The sequence below is a fragment of the Sitophilus oryzae genome, unplaced genomic scaffold (genome assembly GCF_002938485.1).
Source record: "Sitophilus oryzae breed Bouriz unplaced genomic scaffold, Soryzae_2.0 scaffold_1494_pilon_pilon, whole genome shotgun sequence".
In the NCBI taxonomy this organism is placed as follows: Eukaryota; Metazoa; Arthropoda; class Insecta; order Coleoptera; family Curculionidae; genus Sitophilus; species Sitophilus oryzae.
In genome coordinates this window covers 1,922,268-1,931,578 of record NW_022146163.1, presented here as the reverse complement: position 1 = coordinate 1,931,578, position 9,311 = coordinate 1,922,268, and positions in this window count along the sequence as shown.

The window sequence follows — 9,311 nt, the reverse complement described above, 5'->3', positions numbered from 1 at the left end:
AGGCGTCCATTGAACCCAAAGAGACCTGATTTGTAATACAAAAGCCAAAATAGACTTACAGTCTTGTTGCTTTGACTTTTGTATTTAAATAGTATATAAATTGCATTGATAATTTAATATTATTGGTAAAATAATCAATCCAATTACGTCAGTGTCATATAAAGTGTTGGAAAACAACTGGTCTGGTCTCTTAAGTAATTGTCCTATCAAATTATCGCCGGTAGTGCCAGTTACGATCTTGTTTTTATGAAACGTAAATTGTGCATGTGGTTCGTTCAAATGAACGAATCGTAGGAGTCGATTCAATATGAGAAATTGAATTCTGTGATTCGATTCACTAAAAAGAATCGTAATGCCCATCACTACTAGGCTCCTAGAGATGCGTATGATGAGGCTCAAATTTGGGACACTCTGTACAATACACCCTAAGTTTAAAGCATAGAGAAACATCGCTTTAAAAAATTAATCAGCAAGATTTCTTCAACATTCGAAAAGATAGCAATTACCTATCTTTTCTAGTCGAGCAAATCGTTTACACAACGTCCAAACTAGTTAATTTTGGTTTATTTGTATTTCTTTCTAATCATTAATTTATTAACACATAATAATAGTATAATTAGAGCAATAATCAATAATAAAAATCAGTTTCTTGCGTTGTTTAAATAAAATTTCTTAATTCGCCAAAAGGAAAAAATTAGCGCGAAAACAGAAATACGTCTGCCCGCAAACTGCATAAGTGATTTCGTCAATTTATTTATTGCTAGTAATTAGACTTAATTGTATGTGTTTGAAAATTATTTATTGGAATGGATTTAAAAGGTATATTTGTATTTTTTGGCATCGAAGATTTGCTAATTATAATGAATAAAATAATTTTTTTTTTATTATTGGTTTATACCATTTTCATCTGAGGTTTACTGTATATTCAACCGTTTATGTCGGGTCCAGACCAAGGTGACAAAAAATAAACACGACTTTGAGACAAAAACAAGACAAACTTGTCACAAAAAATGGAGACTTCTGACAAGACAAACTTGAGACAAATTATCCACGCCGCAATGACAAAAGTACAAAAAAGTCAAAAGTTTAGTTATTGCGAATGAGGTTTTGAGTTTTATTAACCATGTGTGATTTCACTGGTCTCCTACTGTTGGCAGCACACGCTACCCACACTGCGTCGACAACTTGTCGCAAAATATACGAACAAAACATAGACACTTTGATCTTTACCGAGACGGGACATTGAAAAGTCTCCGAATTTTGAAACAAACAAAAATGAGATAAAAATGTATTAGATTTCAACCTAACAACTTTGTCCTAAAACATGAATGTTTCTGACTTGCACTGTTTCGTCTGCTTGGTCGGGCCCGGCATTAGAGACTATCTAGCGTTACCCACCGTCCTCTATATCAGGGGATTTTTTTCATATTGTTTTTGTTCATTTTTCTCTCGCATTATGAAAAAGGTTTTTAAATACCGAACTTAAAACGATGTACTTAAACAGCCGTTAAACGGTAGCCTACTAAAATGCCGTTTATAGATATTGTAATGTCGTTCATGTCGGCGGAAAGTAATGCCTACCTATAAGCATTTTGCAAGAGTACCTGTGGCTCCGTGGCTGAGGCTATCGCTTCGTGAGTGCATGGTCCGTGGTTCAAATCTCACTCTCACCAGACTTTTTTATATTTTTTTTGCTTATAGCGTGATCTTATTGCATTATGGTTTCACTCGTTTTGGTTGGATTGGTTTGGTTCAGTTTACTTATTTGGCGGGTTGGTTAGCGTGGTTATTTGGAGGGTGTTAATTCATTGGTTAGTTGGTTATTTGGTGGGGTTGGTTGGTTTTTACTAATTTATATTTGTTTTTTATATTTTTTTATCAGTATCGAGGTTAGTTGCGTTGGTTAAGTTGGTTATTTGGTGGGGTGGATAGCGTTGGTTAGTCCTTATAAAATTCCTATATTTCATAAAGCCCGTCAAGTGCGTCACATCAACGACGTCATACCTATTAACGGCATTTTAGTAAGCTACCGTTTAACGGCAGTTTAAGTACAGCCAACTTAAAATCTAAAAAATGTTTGTCTATCGCCACAATGCTTAATAAAATTGTTAATATGACAACAATGCGTCTTTTGCTACTCTTAGTACACGTAAAAAAATATTTGGTGGAAGCGAAAAACATGATTAGCTTTTTTATGTTTACTTTCTTATAATACTTACTTTCCTATAAATAAAATAATCTTAAACCATACTGAGTGGTCAAAATTCTATGTCACTCTTTCTAAAGTATAAAATAGTTTTTCTTTTTTTTTTAATGGAACATTCTATATATTTTTTTTGTGAGATGGAGAATTAAAAAATGAACATTTTTTTGTATTTAAAGTATTTCAAAGTTTTTAACGGTTTTGCGAATATTTGTAATGTGGGCAGAGCCATATGTAATATAAACAGGGTATATACAATATACAGGGTGTTCCATAAAAAAAGCAAAGAAAAATTATTTTTTATTTTAGAAAGTTTGACTAATATTTTGAACACCCTGTATAGTTTTAGATTACAATATTTATAGCAAAGTAAATACAGAGCGACTATAGTAAATACCTAGTATAGTTTTGATTTCAGGACATTTCTTGTATTTATAATAAATGTTTTATATACCGGGTGCCTCTCAAAAGTGGCTCACTCCTATACTTTTTTTATTTTTTCAGATAAAATACGAGATTTGGTATGTTACTATATGATATAAATGAGGAATCGTTGACATATTCAATTATTTTTGGTCACTTTCTGTTTCACCGGAAATGACTACAACTTTTGATTTTTAAATGGCACCCTCGATATATTTTTACTTTATTATACATATAGACAATGACACACTGATTATAATAATATAATATCATATGTCAACTTTTGACATTTTCGCATATAGTTCATTTGAAATTGTAACATGCGAATCATAATGACAATTTGACTGGAAATTCCAAGTGTGTGGTACCAAATTATTCGTAAAAAAATGCTCTTTCCAAATATGCTAATAATCGAGCCACCCTTGTTCCATTTGAAAAAATTGAGATATGATTTCAAAATCGATTTGGGAATCTTTTAACCGTCCAGGACAAGACATGGAAAACATTACATGATTAAATATATTTTTCAAAGACACCTTGATTAAAAATTAGTGATTTTAACAGGGCCACGGCACTCTAGATTGAAATTTAAAAACCGATTTTTTTAAACGAAAATGTCGAAAGTTGTCAATGATATGTCAAATGATATATCATTCTACTCAGAGTGCCATTTTCTATCGAATAAAGTAGAAATATACCGAGGGTGCCATTTAAAAATCAAAAGTTGTAGTTATTTCCGGTGAAACAGGAAGAGACCAAAAACAACTGAATAGGTCAATCAATCCTAATTTATGTCATATAGTAACATACCAAATCTCATGTTTTTATCTCAAAAAATAAAAAGTTATAGGGGTGAGCCACTTTTGAGACGCACCCGGTATATTATAGAAAGGCTGAAAAAATATATTTTTTTATTTCTTTTTTAATATTTCTGAAACTATCAAAGCATATTAGTGTTCCAGTTAAAAAACAATCATCCTGATCAACTTCCACTTTTTAGAGCCACCCTGTAGAAGTTACAATATTTTTCAACATACTTCAGGTTTGCAGTTACCTTCCTACCCTGTATTTGTGTTTGAGTAGAATATCTATCTCTGTGTATTACATTATACATTACATTGGTTATATCAGCAATCACAAGAGGTGCACACATGCACTTTTTATACAGTGCGAGTCTCTAAATTTGAATTAATTGAGCAAATAAAATATTTTTTTGGAAATACACACGATTTCCATAGATTCCATTGTGCATTGACCTTTTTCCTGAACTAGATCAGTGTTGCATCTTTTCTGGTCACAAAATAAATATATTTTCAGCATTAAAATGAATTATTTCCTAAGACAATGTCGTTTCTTGCCTAACACATTGACCCAAATATTTTAACATTGCATCTTTACGTTTTAGACAGGACTATTGTGAATAGCCACTTAAACAATATAGGATTTGTGGTTGAGTTTTATAGAAATATTTATCACACACACACCATCTTTTTTAAGTATTTCGCGAACAACAGTAGATTTTTACCTTGAATTACCCTTAAGATTACAATAGTAAACTTTTGAACTTATATTTTTTTCTTTCTTGGTCATGATATGCAGTGGCGTAGCGTGGGTTAGGGGCGCCTGGGGCGGAGAGCTTCTAGGAGAGAAGTTTGCCGCCCCTACAGAGTCAATCCGCCGCCTTTATAACAATTTTTGGTCGCCCTACAGGTACTTGGAAGGACGCCGCCCGGGGCGGACCGCTCCCTACGCCCCCGCCTTGCTACGCTACACTGATGATTTGTATTTATTTCTTGAATAAGTTTTATTTCACATTTCAAAACTAAGTTCATTTCTTAGTGTTTTTATTTTTGAGTACTGGGATCATATTTAAACAAAATGTTTGGTGGCATATTTAAAATTTCCTTTGATTAGAGCCAGTCTTTAAAATCAAAGAGGATGCAATCACTGCTAATGCTCAGCACTCTCATCATCGATAAAGTATGAATTTCAACAAATCTCCTGACAGGAAATATGGCTGCCAAGTGCTACCTGAATAAACTCAACCTGTGTCAAGGAAATTTTCATGCAATAAAAATAATGTAAGTGCTTTGTTTGACCATTAGAGGGCATCAAACTTTAAAAAAATAAACACATTTTTTCAGATATTTTAAGAACCATTATTCCGATTTGAATAAGATTTTGGGTGTCTATGTTTTGCTAAGTGCTTTAACATTTGACTGTCACATAAATCAAGAAAATGTAGGGAAAGAGTAAAAACTACCCCCACCACAACATATATTTTAGTATAAATATTTTCCAACTCCACCGACGACAGATTTGTTTTTCGTAAAATGCAAAATAAAAACACTAAATCACCACAATACACCAAAACACTTTTACTTTTACACTGGACGCGCGTTTCGCCAACCATGTTAGCATCATCAGCAGATGATTATAAACTAAAGTACAATCTACAAGTTGAGCGTTTATATACACGCTCAGTGGGCAACGAGTGGGCGTGGCAAAATCTAGCCAACCGAGTCAGAGCCAACTGAGCGTAACAGTTAGATTTCCGCCACTAGAGTAGTAGGAACAAAGAACTTGACTTTGTTCATACTATCTTTTACATTTATTAATTCTGATGCTTTCATATGCATCTAATTGCCTGTAATTTGAGACTTGTTTAATTAATTTTAAATTATTAAGATCTATACAATGTTCATTATCAACAATATGTTCGGCAACGCAAGATTTATCCGGTCTACCGTATCTTATCTGAGCTAAATGTTCTTTAAATCTAGTTAATATTGATCTTCTAGTTTTCCCAACATATTTCTGATTACAATACTGGACGCGCGTTTCGCTAACCATGTTAGCATCATCAGCAGATGATTATAAACTAAAGTACAATCTACAAGTTGAGCGTTTATATACACGCTCAGTGGGCAACGAGTGGGCGTGGCAAAATCTAGCCAACCGAGTCAGAGCCAACTGAGCGTAACAGTTAGATTTCTAAAAGTAAAAGTGTTTTGGTGTATTGTGGTGATTTAGTGTTTTTATTTTGCTGTGTAACACCAAAGGTTCCGACCCTCAACTGTAATTTTCGTAAAATGGTCCTTTTAGTATTTATTACCTTTTTTGTCTCCTGTAAAAAATGCGCATGCTTTTTGAGGAAAAAGAAATATTTTTCCGAATCTGACTTCCAAAAAATGTTTTTTGTCACATTAAGCCTCTATGCACAGTGGTTCCCAGATAGGTCATTACCTCGGTCATTACTTAGAAATATTAATTTCAAAATGTTTGCATGAAACTGTTGCTAATACTTTTCTTATATTCCCCTGTAAACGATACATAATAAATAACAAAATCAAGTAATCCTCGAACTTAAATAACTCGGTTATTTTGGACTTATCTGAAAAATGGCAAAGAGAAAATATGTTTCTTTTATCGAGATCTACTAGGCCTGAAAATATTTGCACTTATTTAAAACTCACCCTGTATATTAATTTGTTTAGCGCATCAGATAAGAGATTTTCCTTCACACGGCAGTCAATATAGAACTATAACAAATAAAGAAACATAATAAATAATAATTATACTTTGAATAAATTAGTACTTGTTAACATAATAGTAATATAAGATACACCTATAACTTGGAATATAAAAATTAGAATGTATTTTTTTTATGCTTCATGTTATTTTAAATTCATTGGTAAAATATACCTAAAACTTTAAAAAAATCAACAAAAAGATTGCTGTAAAGTCAGACACATTAATTAGTATCTAATGTCGTGATTCGCATTCTTTTACAAAATTACGCATCCTGAATTCATTCATCCAAATTAAAACCATTGCTTAAGCATTTTCAAATTATACATTTGTACATCCATGTCCATGTTATTAAAAATAATCAAATTTGTGTATAGATATCTGAACAATAATTATTTTTAAAACTATTATTTTATTTTTATGAATGTAAACGTTAATAAATTTGTGCAATTTCTGTTTCTAAGGTTTATTTAGCAACAAAAATTAAATTCGATATTTAGAAGAGTAATCTAATATCTTCGTATTTCATATAGAATTAAAACATGGTATCAGACATGAAAATGTGATACTAACCGTCAATTTACATAATACATAGTAATAGTACCTATAAATTCTGCAGTATATGAAATGGTGCACCATAAGGAAACATTGCTCAGTAATATATACAGGTTAATTATCAACTGGCATTAATTAATGCAACTTGTAATCACTTAAAAAATAGTTTGCGTAGTCTCAGTCTGTATACATGTGTTTTACTTGTGCCTATGAAGAAATGATCTCAGCATTTACCCTAGATGGCCAATAATTGGGAGAGAAAATGTTGGTCTTATTAGTTTATTAAAGACAAGTATCTTAAACACAATAGAAACATATTAAATTTCAAAAAAGTACTTTCTTACTTTATATTTTCTACGGTACGAGGGGGTTGTCTTTTATATTTTTAATAAAGAGATACAAAAAAAGCAAATAATTTTTAAACACTATTGTTGCTGGGGTTTAGGATCATGTTTGATCCCTCACTCGGACGCCTTGGACCCATTGCGATACCCCTGTATTGTTGTACCAAACCTTCCTCTCAATTGTTCTTTGCGTTAAAGCACTTCCAGCTCTTTGTAAAGTTCCCGTTGTCGCTGATGTTGGCTTCTGCTGCTTCCTCTATTCTCTCCAAAAAACTTTGCCCTAAAGTTTTAAAGCGTCGGTATTCCAGTGCCGGACAGTGGCACAGCAGGTGCTCTATGGTTTCTTCTTCCTCTCCGCATTCTCTACAGTAGTCATCGTTGGAAGCTTTCCATATCACGAGGTTTACCCCCGTGGGGCAGTTCCCAGTGGCAACACCTACAATTACGCGTACTAGGTTCTTTTTGTGTTCTAGTAGTTGCTTTGTCTTTTTACTATCTACCACTGACCATAGTCTTCGAGCTGTAGCGCAGTCCTCACGGTGTTGTCACGTCTCTTGCTGCTTGGCCTTGACGGCAGTTCCTATAACTTCCTGCATTGTGTTGATTGTCACAAGTGATGGATCATCTGCCACGGCCTCTCCCCTGGCCCCCTCTTTGGCGAGTCTGTCTGCTTGCTGATTGCCCACCACATGACCACATTGCTGTGGCCTGACACCCAGCACAGAGCAGCCACGCCTTGACGCACCCAGGACCCAGGACAATGCTTCTCGGCATTCCATCACAGTTGTCGATCTGACTGATAGCATGGTGATGCTTCTTAAAGCGCCCAAGCTATCAGAGTATATCATGATATCCCCTATTGGTCTATCAGCAATTTTCTCTCGTATACAACTAGTCGCTTCCTTTATGGCGTAAACCTCTGCTTGTAGAACATTACAGCTATCCGATAGCCTTCAGTTCATTCTTATTTTTTCAAAAAGTAAAAAAGTCATTAGGACTTAAGTCAGGACCGTAACAATTCGATGTTTTCTTCCTTCAAAAACTCAATTGTTTTTCGATCTTAAACTCAACAATTACTTTCGGTAAACAAATCTCTCTGTCTTTATTCCTACAAGAGGAATGTAGTGGTCAGGTGATGTGTGTAGTTTGTCTCCATATTTCCCTGTCTTGTGCTTTATGTACAGGGTATCCCATTTTGGTTGAAATCATACGGTATCTCCGTTATTCGTGAAGATAGAAGGGTGCGGTTTGCAAAAACCTGTGCCGCTTTTTTGTCAAACGGAAGATGCCGTGAACAAAATTTTCATAGCCGTCTTCATCTCTGAGCTACAAGGTCTTTTTGAAAATTTTTCAATTTGGCACACCCCCTGTCTCTCTGGTATTGTTAAAGATATCGAGATGGTGAAAACTGTTTATTGTAGAACTTTTTACGTAAAATACAGTGGCGTAGTCTGTTATTCTACGAAAATATTATTTTTGAAGATATGAACTATAGTTATGTTTTTTTAAATGGAACACGCTGTATATTTATAAATTATATGATCTGGTTTGCCATAAGCTTCTCAAAAATATATACCACTCTATATTTATCTTCACTATTTATTGTAATATTTAAAAACATATATTCAAAGATCATATTTATTAGTAGGCCATGATTGATAATAAAAAAAATAAAGAATTATTAAAAATATATATTATACTGCTATCTGTCTCTTGTTTTATTTTGAGGGCCACTAATAAGTTATTTATATATTAGGGAAACTTAACTCTCTACCGCTATTGGTAAATCTTGGAAGCTATCATATCGGAATTTTTAAATATCCCTTTAACTAATTTACGTGAAATATACTTTCAGTAAGATGGGGCTCATCCCCTTCACAACTTAACAACGAAAATAATATTGGAATTTTGTGAAATTATTATTTCTCAAATCAATGAATTAGAACCAATTATTGACCCATATGATAACCTCCCTCATTCCCGGATTTGTATATTCTCGATTTCTGATTTTGGAGATTTTTGAAATATGAAATATCTCGTGGCAACTAACACAATGTCGAACACCTGAAAAATGCTTTAATAACGCAAGCTAATTATGCAAGCTTTTAAATATTTGAAAATCCATCCCGTTATAATAAATTCCGTTATAAAAAAAAGAAAAATATATCAATTCCAAATAAAATTTTAATATGTGTATAACTATTTTAGTAAATACCATTTTGATTTTTTGTTATTTATCAAGACCTACAAATAAG